General features: G+C 60.6%; 1 long non-coding RNA gene across 6 annotated transcripts; it reads left to right on the forward strand.

The window, feature by feature from the left end:
• Window positions 1-1983: 1983 nt before the first annotated feature.
• On the forward strand, window positions 1984-14319 carry LOC140608254 (uncharacterized). 6 transcript variants are annotated; one of them, XR_012010297.1, is made up of 5 exons: window positions 1984-2020; window positions 2652-2763; window positions 3432-3611; window positions 13568-13778; window positions 13924-14319. It is a non-coding gene; the product is annotated as an uncharacterized lncRNA (long non-coding RNA). The 6 variants fall into 6 exon arrangements; XR_012010292.1 differs by lacking the exon at window positions 1984-2020 and adding an exon at window positions 2027-2253; XR_012010287.1 differs by lacking the exon at window positions 1984-2020 and adding an exon at window positions 2027-2171.
• The last annotated feature ends 978 nt before the right edge of the window (window positions 14320-15297 follow it).

Below are 15297 nucleotides of genomic sequence, written 5' to 3' on the forward strand. Positions count from 1 at the left end.
CCGAGGGAACCTCCTGGGCACTTCCCATGTGTTCTGCTTTGATCTGAATGCGTGGTTGCGTATGTAAAAATTCATCGAGCTCTACATTTAGGATTTATGTACTTTCCTGAGTGTATGTTCATTTCAAAAATAAAAATAATTGTTTTTCAAAAAAATCATTTAAAACAAAGTAAGACTTTAATGATCCCTGCCCACTTGGGAACATCCAGTCTGGAAGGGAGGCAGCTATGTAGATTGGTAGTTGTAGTGATAAGGGCTGAGTGATAAGGGCTGGGACGGGAAACTTCTAGGAGCCAGCACTCCACATGGAGCCAGCACTCCACATGGAGTGGTGGCAGGAAAGGGCATCCAGCCTACTCGTGGATGCCAAGAAGGCTCCATGGAGGAAGCAACACCTAGGTCAGAAGGACGAATGGGTTTGGCAGAGGCAATAGAAAAGACATCTGTGGAAACAGGCTGCAGCAAGGCTTGGGGTCCCCGGAAGTTACTGCTGGCCACTTGTCTGGGGTAGCTCGCCTTCGGCTGTTTGGTTTCATTTCATTCTATGGCTGCCTGGATCAGGGTCAGAGCATCCAAGCTCTGGATTCAGGCCTTGAGGGAGCCTGGAGATTGAACTAGAAAACCAGCTGCTGGCTAGAGAGGGTATCAGTCCACAATGAGACTTTGGAAAAGCTCCTTAACCTCTTTGGACCTCAATTTCATCTGTAAAATGGGGGGAGATTCTAATCACCTTAACCTCCAGGGATGCTGTGAGGAGTAAGTGGATTAATACCCACAATGCATTTGCAATAGTATCTAGCACATAGTAAGTGTCCTGTATTAACAATCATTATTGCTTATAAAGTATAAAGGGCATCGGAGGAGCTTAATACATGGTAAGAACAGTAGCCAGGTTAGAAGGACTAAGAAGTTAGTCCTTCTGGGAAGTCCTTCCCAGAGAGGACCCCTTAACCTGGGGCCACCAGATGGCCTTCAGTGGCCCAGGAACCCCTGCTGCAGAACGGTCAGCAGTCCCACAGAGGCACGTATGGAAAGTTACAGAGTGCTGGGGGCTGGGGTTGTTGACCCCCAGTTGACCAGGGAAGGTGTGGGCTGTGCTGGAAGCCTGGCTGGCCCGGGCCTTGCTCTCAGGCAGAGCTGGGCACCTAGAGCCGCTTGGCTGAGCCAAGAGGGGCGGTGGCGGCGGGAAGGGGGCATCTTGTGCGCTAAGCACGGGAATCCCAGAAGAAGAGAGGTCAGACTGGCTGCACCGGTGTGAGCAGTGAGGCCGGGGCCAGGCAGGAGGAGCAGGACCCGGTGCCAGGGAACCGGAGGGTGGGAAGGCCCCGGGGGCTTGGCCCCTGTCCTCTCTCAAGCCCGGGCCTGCCAGGTCAGCCCACGTCCGGGCCCCCGCGGCTGCTCCGCAGGTCGGGCTTCCCATCAACGTCACGGGGCTATGGGCTCCGTGGGGGGCACGCTGGCCAGCCGATGGGTGGTCCCGGCGCGGCCTGGCCCTCCCTTCGCGGGGGAGCAAGTGCAGTCCCACGTCTTCAGGCGGAAGGCTGTGATCAGTTAAAACATTCCAATGAAAATTCAAATTGCCGTTTACGCTTTATACGCGGCAGCGCAGTGGCGGCGGCTCACACTCCGGACTCCGTGCTGAGCTCAGGGTCCCCGGGGCGCACGGCTGGTGGAAGACGCTGGAAGGACGCGCAGGCAGCGCACCAGCTCCTCCCACCCCGCCCGCCCGCCCTGGGGGGGGCCCAAGCGCTCCGTCCCGAGGGTCCCCAGGGTCCCCAGGGTCCCACGCGGCCCTCCCCACCTGCGCGCCTCCCTCGCGGGATGTTTTCCTCGCAGCACCAGGCTTTGTGCTTTGCAGGTGCGGGAGGCTTGGCCAATGGGCATCGCCCATTTCCGACCGTGTGATTGGCTCAGGGGGTGGCACGTGACCCCCCGCTGGGCCAATAAGAACCTCCCGGGGGGGGGTCACTATGCTGACCGGAAGTGGGTCTGTTACGCGGAGGCCATCTTGCCGCTCGAGGTGCCGAGCCTTAGAGACGCGGGTCCCCGGGGGTCGAGGGGCGCAGAGGCGGAGGAAGGGGAGGCAGCTGTCGGTCACCGAGCTCCTGGGCGCAGCCCAGCCCAAGACCAGGCCCCTAGAACCTTCCAGATGCCGGAGCCGTTGTGCCGGTGTATGTATCAGGCCGCGGAGGCTGGGTCTCCCGCGGCTGGGCTTCGCGCATGCGCGGTCGGGCCATGGCTGCGGCTCCGCAGGTGCGTGCCCACCTGGGAGCCTCTGGGAGCGGGACACGCTCTCGTCTCCATCCCCCGGATCCTGACGCCCCTGGCCGCGCCCTCTGTCACCTGCTTGCATGGCGCAGCCCCTGACCCTGACCCCGACCCGACCCCGCGTCCCCCGCCCTCCGGGAGCTCCCGGGACACCTCCCCCTCGGGGGGGCAGGTAGACAGGAAGTGAGCAGGACTCCCTGCCAACAGGGGGCGAATAGAGGTCGCTACCGACGCGGTGGCCCACCGGGTGGGGAGGACAGCCTCGCCCCGTGTCCTCCTTTAGGGGTCAACCTGGCCACTGTGGTTGTCTGACCCAGAGGAACCCCCCCGCCCCCGAATTCGCTGGGGTGTCGGGTGAGGGTGGGTCCCCATTCCCTAAACAGGAAGGAGAGGAGGAGGCAGCAAGGAGTGGGTGGACTGGGAGTAACCCAGGCCCAGAGGCCCGAGCATCCCCGGTGGCTGCACAGCGTCTGGACGGCAAGTTTGGCTGAGCAGGTGGGTGAGCGGATGGGGGCGAAGGTGAGAGGCGCCCAGAGTGCTTCCCGGATGGTGACGGCCGCCCGGCAGGCCGGTGTGCCACGTGGGGCACATCCTTGTGCTGAGGGTGCTGAGGCCCAGGTGCGGCTGGTCTGGAGGTCACGGGGCCTCCGCGCTGCAGGCTGGGGCTTCCCCACCTCCCCACCTCCCGCCCTGGGCCGCTGTCTCAGAGCCTCTCCACCCCCAGCCTCTCCCTGCACGTTGTATTTCCTTAAATCTGTTTGAAAAGAAAGACCTACTTGTCCCCCACGTGTCGTCCCCCGTCCCCCCCCCGCCCCCCGCACGCGACACCACAAAGCAGAGGGAAGCGGTGAGTGTTTATAACTGCAGGCCAGAGGCAGGTCATGGCCTCGAGGCCTGATCTCCTACTTAAATCAAGAAGTGAGGTGGTGATTCCAGGTACAGGAGGTCCTGGGGCCCTCGGATTCTAGAGGCAGGAAGCAGAAGGGTGGTTGCCAGGGCCGGGGAGGGAGAGGGCCACGGGGAGTTTTTAGTGGGTTTCAGTTTGCAAGATGGAAGTTCTGAGGACAGAGCGTAGGGAAGGGCGTGCCACTAGGTGAATGTAGACACGACACTGGTTCAGTTCTTTTTTTTTTTTTTTTTTAATTTTTATTTATTTATGATAGTCACACACACAGAGAGAGAGAGAGAGAGGCAGAGACACAGGCAGAGGGAGAAGCAGGCTCCATGCACCGGGAGCCCGACGTGGGATTCGATCCCGGGTCTCCAGGACCGCGCCCTGGGCCAAAGGCAGGGGCTAAACCGCTGCGCCACCCAGGGATCCCTGGTTCAGCTCTTAAAAGTAGGTAAGATGGTAAATTTGTGTTGTGTGTTTCTCAGCACAGTGTTTTAGAAAAGGAGATGAACGAACGTGAGAGAGGTGTCAGCCCCCTCCGCTTCCAGATGAGGCTTTGTCCTTGATGAAGCAGAACACGTGAAAGAGAATTGAAAGGCAATGACTCACTCCCTGTATGATGTGGATGTGCTGTTACTTAAAATTAATATGTCACACTGTGGTCAGAGGAGGAAAGGGGATGACGAAGGTGCAGAGGTGTAGGCAGGCCGAGGAGGGATCTGGCCCCCGTGCTGCAGGAGGAGGCCGTGGGGCAGTTGTGGCAGGTGCCCCGGCCACACTACAGGAAAGGGAAGTGGGAGCTGCAGATCCCAGCTGCCGGGCTCCATCCGTGTGATCCTGGGGAAGGCACGTCACCGGCCCACAGGGTGATGAAGAGGCTGCGGTGAGGCTGACCTGAGCTTGGCCTGGCAAAGTACGTGGGCGGGCTCAGTGCGCATGGTCTAGGGGTCCTGGGTGGCCGTCTTTTGGGGCCCTGTTCCTGGATCTCCTCAAGAGTCCCCTAGGTTTTCACGGATCTGTGAACTCAGTTCCCGTGGGACATTTGACCAGGTTCCCTGTGTTCACATCCTTCCAGATGCCAGACGAGAGGACGTGGTGGTTGTACCGTGTCACTGGGCTCACGAGGGAACTGCATCCAGTTGACGCTCATTAAGTGTCTGTTAAATGGTTACAGGGATGACTTCTGTCCTGGGAGTATGAAGTGTGAAGCAAGCATCCCATCCTCAAGATGCTCAGATCCAGTGGAAGAGCCGCCCGTGGTCCTCCCCAAACTGCAGGGGTTGGGGAACCTGGCAGTGGAGGCCTCATCCTGCTCGGGGGAGGAGAGGGCTGGGGAGGGGAGAGTCACTGCAGGTCACTGCGGGTGGCTTTGCCAGCTCACCCACACCCTCCACCTCATCGACTCCCAGGTGCATCTCCCAGCCGTGTCGGGGGTATTTGTGAGGACACAGCTGCGCGCTCCTGGTTGCTCTACCTCCCCCCGCCCCCCCCTCGGGACATTGCAGTGAAGGACTGACTCCACATGTCCCCTCCCTGCTTGCTCTTTTCTTTCTGCCTACTTGACATCGTGACATCTCCACTGCCCCTCGGGGTACAACGCCCAGGGTGGACTCTGGGTTCCCCATCCTGCCCTGCCTGCAGCACCACCTGCTGCCACCACTCACTCAAGGCTCAGAACAGCTTTCACTGCGGGCACCGGCAAGCCCCAGTGGCTCCCTGTGCACCCACCCCAAATATTTCCAGTCTGTCTCTTGACCTGTCTCCGTCCCATCCTGGAGGGAGCCACGGTCTGCTCTCTGGGCAGCCGAACCCCGTCCTGAACTTCTTTCCCACTGTGTCGCTGTCTCTTCCCCACGGAAATGCCTTTGTCACCAAACAGCCCAAATCATCTTTTTCCTAAAAAATAACTGACTTCTGTGAATCAGTGAAACTTGCCCCTTCTGCCGCATTTGACAGCCTTGTGCTGATCACAAAATAGTCGATTGCACAAGAGCCAGGCCCCGCCAGGCTCGGCTTCTGCTGCTGCGCTCGGGTCCTGGGGTCCTGGGGTCCTGGGCCTGTACCCGGCCCTCACTGGGCTCCGCTTCTGTGGTGCGTGTGCACCTGTTGGCCTGCTGCCTGCTCCCTGCCCACCCCCACCCCCAGGGGCCAGCTCAGGCTCCAGCAGCCCCTCCCGGAGGAGGCCTCGCCAGCCACCTGCCTCCATCAGGTTCTCTCTGTCTCAGGGTGCGCCACTCGCCGCTTTCTCTCAGCATCCTGTTTTGTTTTTTAATTACAAGTATTTCAAACATACAAGTAGAGAAGTGATTGTACACCTTGTATACTTGTCCTGTAGGTTTAATAATTAAGACTTTGTCGTATTTGTTTCATCGACCCTGCGGCGGCTTTTTTCTTTTTTCTTTGCTAACATACTTCCAGGCAGGTTCCAAACATTGTCGTTTCACTTGGACGTGCCTGAGTATGCATCTCTAAAGCACGGCCGCTTTCTTCCATAACCACAGTGCCAGTAAGACGCCTACCAAACTGAACGGTTCTTGGTAGAATTTAATACTCCGTCTACAGTCACATTTTCCAGTTGTCTCAAATGTGTCTTTTAACCATCGGTGTGTGTGATCCGCACACCACGTGTGGTTCCCGTGTCCTTTGCTCTCCACTGGGGAGTAGCCTAGTAGCCTCTTGTGTTCCACATTTGCCGTGTAATCCAGGTCAGTCTCCTTCACCTCACTTTCTGCATTTGTCCCTTTTGCTTCTCCATGGAGTCGTTTGACTCGTTCCGCTCTCCCCTGGCTTCCCCGGACACGGACGCCGGCTCTCGTAGCCAATTAAGCTCGTGTCTGCCGGTGATGCTGTGGGCGCTGTGCGTCACCCCTCCAGAGGCCCGTGTGCCTGGCCGTCCACTTTCGTGACGCTGAGATCGATCAGTGGGGTCAGGTGGTGACAGCCTCCTCCAGCCAGAGTACCAGCCCCCGTGAGGCCTCACCTAATAGTTTCATCCATTCATAATTGGTTCCTGAATCAGTTATGTGATTAGGGTTTGCAAAATGGTGATTTTCTATTTCCTTCATCACTTTCCTAATTAGAGGCCTACATACCCAGAGGGATGGTACGCGGGAGCACTCCACCCTGATGCCGGCAAGAGCAGGTGCATTACCTGTAAAGAACTTAGAAAGAGGGATCCCTGGGTGGCGCAGCGGTTTGGTGCCTGCCTTTGGCCCAGGGCGCGATCCTGGAGACCCGGGATCGAATCCCACGTCAGGCTCCCGGTGTATGGAGCCTGCTTCTTCCTCTGCCTGTGTCTCTGCCTCATTCTCTCTCTCTCTCTCTCTCTCTCTCTCTCTCTGTGACTATCACAAATAAATAAAAAAAAAATTAAAAAAAAAAGAACTTAGAACGAGAAAGAAAGGACAAGTCCTCTGCTTGTGTAATTGCCACAGCCTTGCCATTGTAACCAGTGTCCCTGAAGGAACTGCTGCTCCTCACGGGGCCCGGGGCTCCTGCCTCCTCCCTGCTGCAGTGCACGGCTGTTCAGGTTCTACCCACTGGAGTCTTCTGGAAAGAAATCTTCCATATCAATTGGGGCTACTTGGTTGTCCTGAAATGCAGCTCCTAGGGTGGCATCAATGCTTAATTCTGTCTTTTTAATTAAGCCCCGTATTTTTATTCTTCATCGCACTTGAGACATTTTGTAATTGTGCGTTTGTTTGCTGTCTGGGGCCTGCTTCAGGAGGCAGCTACGCGAGGGCACATGGGAGGCGCTCAGTACTCACGTTTGAGTGGAAGATGCGAGAACGAAGCCGGGAGGGCGAGCGCGTGTCAGAGGTGCAGTGAGCAGAGCAGAGGGCTCAGGGCTAGAGTTCGAGCGGCACGTCCTGGCAGGGCAAGGGCAGGTGTCGGGTGTGTCTGGGCCTGAGCGAGGTGGAGGGGGCCCCGAGGCTCACGGGGCACCCCCGTGCCCTGTCCTGAGGGCCGAGGAGCCAGAAGGTCTCTCTGCCCAGGCCCGTCCCGGACCCGCGGGAGAGCCCACCCTCTTCGGGGACAGAGTGCGGGGCTTGGCCACCGTCTCAGGCGGCACCGCCTCCTCCCTCCTGCTAATTGCTCTGTTTTCCTTCCACTTCACAAGTGGGTTGGCTGGTAACGCCGCAGTCTGTTTTATGTACATGTAGATAGTTAGCAAACACGAGACGTGTGGTGAGCCCGTTCCATCCTTGTGTGATTAACACACAAAAGCAAGGGAGCTCCAAGTTAGAGCATCTGCAGCTCAGCCCAGTGTGCAGCACGCCATATGGCCAAGGCGTGGGACGGGAGGCAGAAGAATTGCGTCGTCCCTGCCTCCGTCTGAGGAGCTCCTGCGCTCGCCAGGGCCACGGGCTCCTCCCGCCTGCCTGCTCTGGCCCAGGCCGGCCAGCTCCCATCCGTCCGTCCCTCCGTCCATTGCATGTTCCTTGAATTCCTGTCCCATGCCAAGAACTGTCCCCTCACCAGGATAGAGGAACCAGGACAGAGAGGTCTGTCTCTGGGTGGGGGAGGGGTCAGGACATGAGTGAGTAAAGCACAGGAGAGGGAGAGGATGCTTGGCGCCCGTAGGTGGAGCAGAGGCTGGTCACTAAGGCTCAGGTGCTTCAGGAGGGCCTTTCTGAACAGGCGGAGGCAGCACAGCTAAGCTCTGAAGCCTGGGGAAATGTGGCAAGAATTGTTGGGAGAAAGTATCCCTGGCGGAGGGAACAGTGGGTGCAAAGGCCCTGAGGTGGGGATGGATTTAATGTTGTTAGTAGCGGAACCGCAGGAAGGCCGGAGAGCAGCGAGCAAGGGAGAGTGGGGCGAGGCGGGTGGGAGAGGGGCAGGGCTTCTGGGGCTCTGGGGCTTGCAGGAGACCTTGGGGAGTCCGTAGTAGGGGAGTCACGGTTACGGTTGCTCGGCTGCTAAGGGCAGCGTGGATGGGAAGAGGGCGTCTCCTGGTGCCGCAGGTGGCGGCCTGGCCAGGGTGGGGGCGGTGGAGGTGGTCACAGGGGTCACATGTGGTTGCCAACAGAGGGAGGGCGGCTGCCCAGGGCCTGCTGAGTGTGCAGAGCTGTAGTTTTGCTCCCGCGTCCCCTCCCCTGCACGGTCCTAAGCACAGCGGCTGTCGTTCTGCAGGTGGGCATCTGGGGAGAGAAAGGCAGTGCCCAGGACCACACGGACATGGGCGACCCGTGTCCTTGGGCTGCCAGAAGCCCGCCCAGGGTCCACCTGACTGTCCCGCGTCCCTGCTGGCAGAGGACCCTGGTGGGTGCCCCATCAAGGATGACGGCCCTGCTCGGTCCCCGCGGCGGGGCTTCCTGCTGTCCTGGGGGCCCATTACCTCCGCGGCAGGGGAGGCAGGGCTGTGTGTGGGGCAGTGGGCGGGCAGGCCTGAGAGGCTGGCACCTGCAGGCGGGCGGGCTGAGCAGAAGCACGCGTGGGCACAGGCCCTGAGCGTGGAGGCCCGCGGCCCACGGGGCTGCCCCGCTTCGGGTCGGGTTCCGTCTGCCTCCGTCGGGTGCCGTGGGGCCGCATGGGGCCCTGGAGGCCCAAGGCAGAGGCCGTCCGGGGGCACTGGTGGCTGCAGGCCGAGTGCTGGCTCTGCTCCCGGCTGCAGGGGCGAGGCACCTCCTAGCCCGCGACAGTGTGGTACACGAATGCAGATGCTACTGGGTTATAAAGCAGCCACTGGGGCAGAGCTCAGGCGACACCGTCCTTTTCCTAAAGAGGGAAGAGCCAAAGGTCTAAGTCCCTGAGCAGGCAGGTTGGAGACTCGGGAGGGGCTCTGCTTACAGGCCACCAGCCAAAGGGGACAGCCCGGTGCCCTTGGTCCACAGCCGGCCGGGCCACTGGTGACAGCCCCGTGTTGGTGCCACTTGGTCTGGTGATGTTCTTCACAGGCCCGCACCGCGTGTCTGGTGCTCAGGCTGGACGGGCAGAGAGCCCCAGGCATCCTGCCCTGGTGCAGTCCCCAGGCTCGGGGTCGGAGCATGCTGGTGGGGGCGGGGACCCCCTGAGGACCACGTCGTCAGTACGGGTGACGGCCAACGTGGCCTGTTAATGTGCGTCTCCAGGAGGACGAGGACTAGGCCCGCGCCATCCTCCACCACCTGGTGCTGCCGTTGGCTCCCTTCAGATGGGGACGTGGCCATCGAGGGGGCACGGCAGCCCTTAGGGCCGCCCGTGAGGACACAGTGGAGGCCTGTGTGTGCTCGGAGAGCGGGGACCGGGTGTGGACGGGGCAAGGTGCAGAATGGCTGCCCCGGAGGAGTCGATGCTTGAGCCGTGGGCAGGAGATGGGGACTGACGATGGACAGACGAGGCGATGGAGCCGGAGGACGGGCGAGCTGAGCCACGGCTCGAGGGGCTGGGAGGTGGCAGGTGTGGGGTGCACAGGCGGGGGCTCCTGCCTCGTCCCAAGAGCCGCGGGAGGCCAGCGAGGTGCGCCGTGGAGGGACCCGAGTGGCCCCGAGGAGCCCTGTGTGGGGCTGTCGTCGTGGGGGGCGGCCAAGGGCGAGGAGGCGGGGAGCGGCCGTGTCCAGCGCTGTTGGCAGTGAGATCCGCTTGGCTCAAGCGGACTTGCGACGGGGACAAGGGTCGGGGCAGGGGCCAGAGACCCAGAGATCGTGGCCCACAGAGCTGGCCACCAGGGAGACCCTTCGCGCGGTGCAGACACTGGCATGTTCGGGTCCTGGGCAGGGCCACGGAGGCGGAAGTGACCCTTACCAGCTCTCTCGGAGGTCAAACGCCAGAACCTTGAAGGAGTGGATGGTACGACGAGTACCTGCTCACGGCCATCTTCGTCACGAGTGGTCGGTGCTTTGCCGTATCTGCTTGCCCGTCCTCTCCACTCGCGCACGTTCGCACACGGATGCGCACTCGGACTCACGTGCACACACACATGTCCGCCACGCACGTGTCTGCTGTGCAATTGCAGGCATCACCACACCTCATCCTAAACGTTTGTACCCCTTAAACATGAAGACAGTCTCCCCAGTGAGCAAGGTCGCGTTTTCGCTCCTCAGAACCTCACCGTCCTGGAACAGGCGCGGTTATCCCGTGACACCGTTTGATGAGTGATCCTGGTCAGGCTCCCCCTTGCCCCAGGTTTCTGTGTTCAGTCGAAGTCCTTGCTCTTGGTCGTGGGGTCTGCTCTTTGGTCTCCTTCCACGTAGAGCAGCCCCGTCCCCACCGCAACCCGTTTCTTCCTGTGGCCCGGCTCTTGGGCAGCTTCTCGCAGGACGTCGTGGACTCTGGCTTGTCTGACGGTTGCGGTTCTGCTGCTGCTGCTGCTTCTGCTCTGTTGGGATGTGACGCCCGTAACCTAGCTCGCCCGTGTGAGTGAACAGTTCAGTGGCCTTTAGTCTCTTCCCAGATGCGTGTGGCCATCACCGTAGTTGCTTCTATTACATCGTCATCACCTCGAAAAGAACCCGAGTAGCTGTTTCCCAGCTCAGTCCCTCTCCGCAGCCCGACGCGGCCGCTCATCCACCTTCCGTCTCTGGGTTTTCCCGGTCTGGCTTTTCATAGAAGGGACTCGTGTGCTTTGCTGCCTTTGGTACGTGGCTTCCTTCTCTTAGCGTCACGTTTTCAAAGTTTGTTCACGTGGCCGCGTTTCTTTTCACGACTGAAGGGTACTCCACGGTGTGGACGCGCCACATTTGTTTATCCACTCGTCCACCGGGGGTCATCGGGGCCGTCTCCCCTCTGGTTAGTACGAATGTGCTGCTCTGCACATTTGGGTGCAGGTGCTCGTGGGGACCCGGGTTTTCATCTCTCTTGGGTAGACACCTGGGAGCTGAATTGCTGGGTGACTTTGTTTAATTGTCGGGCTGCCGCTCAGAGCCGCGGAAACATCTTCCAGTCCTGTGGGCAGCACGTGAGGCTGAGCTCTCCGCGGCCCGTGCTCGTCGTCATCTGTCCGAGGCCGTTTTCCTCGGTGTCCCGCAGTGGAGGCTTCTCTCTCTGCCCGGCCTCCCGAGTCGCAGCCTCACCCCAGCAGACCTCCCAGACCCAGACGGCGAAGGATGCAAATGGCACATAGGACCAGACCGGACGGCACTGTTTTCTTATTTGGGGGTGCCAGCTCCTGCACTTTCCTACCGGGTTTCCTAGCACCTGAGGATCCCCAGGAAGCAGCCAGGCCAGAGCTGCCTCCAGCAGGTGAAGGTGGCTCCGGGGAGCTGGTGCCAGAGACCAGCCGGGGCTCCCGGGCCTGCCACCGAGTGCACAGGCTGCCGTCCTGCGAGCTGCAGCACGTGGCCCTGGGGAAGGTGGTGGGAAGGGGACTTTCCCCAGAGTGAGTGCCCCATAGGAGTGGCCTCCGCGCTACACGACACCCAGGACTCTCCGCCCTTGGGTGCTTCTGTTCCCCGTCGCAGGAGCTGCTGATGCTGTGGGAAACTGGGCTTCTCTGGAAGTGGCCAGGCCGGGGTGCAGCCCCACCCCCAGCCTGGAGGCTGGCTGGAGGAGGCCGGCCCAGCGCGGCCCTTGCCCCTTGCGGCCTCGGCCAGCCTGTCTACACTGCGGTCCCTCCTCCGGGACCAGAGCCCCCGTTGGAGCTAGGGGGCCTTCCTGGCTCTGCAGGCTGTGGAGTTGGCTCCGTGTGACCAGGTGAGGCTAGGCAGGCAGCGGTTTACCCCGGGATGGCCTCTCCGCAGCCCAAGTCTCCTGCCCACCCTGCCAGCGCCCGTGCTGCCTGGGAGCCAGATCCCTCTGGGATGCTCCCCTCATCTTCTCCTGTCTTCTCTCCTGCCTTGCACATCTGCCCGTCTTCACCTGTCAGCCTCAGGTTCGAGGCCTGGCCAAGTGTTGCCGCCTCTCCTTCTCTGCCCTCCTCTGAAGGTGTGGGTCGCGGTGCCTCTGCGCCTCCCTCACGCTGACCTGGCATCCTACCGTGTGTGTGCAGAGTGACCAGGGCAGTGACTTCTGGTCCCAACAGACACAAGGGTTCTCCTCGAGGGCAGGGCCTGAGTCCTGCTCGCCTCTGCCATCTTTATTGATTTGCTCAGAACGATTTTGGTCACCAGCGCCAGAACCTGAGCTCAGACTGGCCTAAGGATCCAGGGTGCATGTTCCTGAAAGCCTAGGGGTGTCAGGTACGGCCAGGTCCAGGTCCCCTGTGTCATGGCTGTGCCCACGTCTTGGTCCTGCTGTCAGCAGCCTCTTGGGTGGTGGCAGGGGCCCCGGGCTGGGGTCCAGGGGGCAGGTTTGGGTCACGTGCTCAGGGAGCAGCCGGCTAGGATTGGTCAGGCCCATGTCGTGGTTTCATTGAGATTGGGGTGTTGTCATGGATGGGGGGCAGGGGTGCTTCCCAAGGGAGATGGGCACTGGGCAGGCCAAACCGCAGGAACCCTGAGATGATTCTCCCCGACTCCTTGCCCGCCCTCAGCGCCCCACTCGGGTCAGTAGCGTGTTTACCTCCCTCCTGGGTGCTTCTCGCACCTGCTCTGTGTTCTCAGCAGGAACTGACCCCTGCTTCTCTCCTTCCCACGGCCAACCGGGGTTCGTTCTGTCTGCCACAGCCAGGAGGGGTCTCTCCAACACCCAAGCAGATCCCATCCTAATTCAACCCTGGTTGGTGCCCCCTTGCCCCTTGGAGGAAGTCCGTTCTCAGCAGGGTGTGTCCACCCTTGGTGACCTGGCCCTTCAGTCCTGTGGGGACTCTGATGCAGGACTTGATCCAAGGACCCTAGGATCATGACCTGAGCCGAAGGCAGAGGCTCAACCACCGGGTCACTTAGGCATCCCCCACCCATCTGTCTGATGATGTGTCCACTTTTCTATCCATCCATCCATCCATGCATCTAAATTCTAGGTATCCATTTGTCCATCTGTCCATCCATCTATCCATGCATCCGTCCATTTATCTGTGTGTTCACCCATCTGTCCATCTCTCCATTCACCTGTCCACCTATCTTTTCACTCATCCATCCATCCACCCACCCACCCACTGGGCATGGACTGGCCCTAAATGAATGTGCTGGGTGGTGGGTGGAGGAATAAGACAATGCACCCACAGATGTAATGTTACCTGGGAACTACACGCTCAAGTGTTGGCAGGAGGAAACACCAGGCACGGTGCCCGCAGTGGCGTGGAACCTCTCAACCCACCAGGCTGATACAACAAAATATCCCCTTCTGCCTGCTGATGGCTGCTGGCTGCCAGTCTGTGAATCTGACCTGGAGCTTCCAGCAGGAATCTTAGCTGAGGGGGCTGGGCAGGGCTGCCAAGAAGAGGAGGCGTTCGAAAGCCTGAAGGCTGAGCAGAGTCCGTGAGCCCAGGACTCACGGAAGGCGCTTTGCAAGGAGAGGGAACAGCCTGATGCCATCCCGTGCCAGTGCGTGATTTTCACGTGCTCTCAGCCTAGTGACTGTCCCCTTTCTTCTTCCCCCATCTTTCAACTCAAGGGTGAGGGACGACAACTGCCCCTGCTCCTCTCCCCTCTGCCCAGCTGCCCCGCGGGACTGTGGGGCAGACACGTGCACATGGATTGAACTCCCGGGCAGGGACCTTCTCTATTTGTTTTCTGCTGCGGCCCAGAACCTGGAGGAGGTGCTCAGGAATCCTCGTCGGGTGGACAAATGACTGGAGAGTGGGACATACTGAATGGATGAACGAGTGAGTGAGACGGATAAGCAGGGCTTCCAGGTGGTCCAGGTTGGTGGGTCGTCCCGCCTCAGACTCTGATGGGGAAAGTGAGGGCAGGGACCAGCTTATTGTGCATTTCACTCATTTTACAACGATTCCTAACTTTTAATTACAGAAGCATATGCTGAACCCGTCTTGCCGTGGGAGGAACGCGAGCCTGGCAGGCAGGCGAACCTACCCTTTCTCCCCAGCTCCCCCTCGCCCCGCAGGTGGACGTGGTTGATGGTGGGGACGTTCCCTTCCACGGCTTCCTCTGGGCATTTCTCTGTGTGTACGAGCGCGTGGGCGCGTGGCTGGGGCTGCACCCAATCACGGTACGTGGCCCAGTCATCTCGCGGGATTGCAAGAAGAGTTGGGGCACCTGAGTGGCTCGACTGGACAAGCATCCGACTCGATTTCAGCTCAGGTGGTGGTGTCCGGGCTGTGAGCTGCAGCCCTCCGGTGGGCTCTGTGGGGAGTCTGCTGCTCTTCCTGTGCCCCTCCCCCGTAAATAAACAGACAAATCTTAAAAGAGGGTCTTAAAAAAGTACAATTACACGGCAAGTATCGCATCTTATTCTATTTTAAACTTACTTACTTATCCTGGAGCTTCCTCTCCACGGAAGCACGTCTCCTCCTTTCTCCCTGCTGCTGCTCAGCCGCTCCTTCTTGCTGTCAGTTGAGGTATTCTGAAATGTTCGGCCGCAGAGACCTTCAGTGCGTGTTTCTGGATCCAGCTTCTCAGGTCCCCACGTCGCTGCCCTCGGCGCCTCGAGGAGTGTCCGGCCACCGCACTGCAGGGAGCCTCTTTGCCCATGGTGCAGGGACGGTCCTGCCGTGTGTCCCACCAGGAGCAGTGGCGGCTGGCACGGAGCCCCCACCAGGCCCCGGGAGCTGGGGTTAAGGACCCTGAGTCCAGTGACGCCCAGAGGCCCCCCTCCCACCACGGCACCTCCGCCAGCAGCCTGAGGAGCTTCTGACCCAAACCAGCCACGTCTCCCTCCCTAGAAGCTCCCCGGTTCTCAGGCATTAGCCCGTCCCCGACGCCCGCGCAGCCTCTGCAGCCTCCGGCCTCGCCGGCCTCCTGTCCCCGTGCGCGCCCCCGGCCTGCGCCTGGCTGTGGCTCAGCGCCGTGGGAGGGCCGCTGGCCTCACGTCTGCTCCGCCGCCCGCCAGCTCCCCTGGGGCCTCCCGGGACCCCACCATCACTGGGACTTCCTGCCTTTGCAGCAGTGGTGGCTGCTGGTCTCCCCTGGACCCCAGGATCTTAGCGTCGCCGTGACCTCGGGCCACAGAAGGGGCCCTGCACCTCGGGCACTCCGCGCACCCTTGTTGGCTGAACGACCGACCGACGGACACAGCCTCCAGTGCCGGCTGACAGCCTCCCGGCTCCTGGCCCCGCACGGCACCTTCACCGCGCACGCATGCAGCGCGGCCCACCCTCCGTGCCCCTCCTCCCAGAGCAGGGCTCGCCCATTTCCCCACGAGCCACCCCTCCGGCAGCCCCCCCA

The sequence above is a fragment of the Canis lupus genome, chromosome 1 (assembly GCF_048164855.1).
Source record: "Canis lupus baileyi chromosome 1, mCanLup2.hap1, whole genome shotgun sequence".
Lineage (NCBI taxonomy): Eukaryota > Metazoa > Chordata > Mammalia > Carnivora > Canidae > Canis > Canis lupus.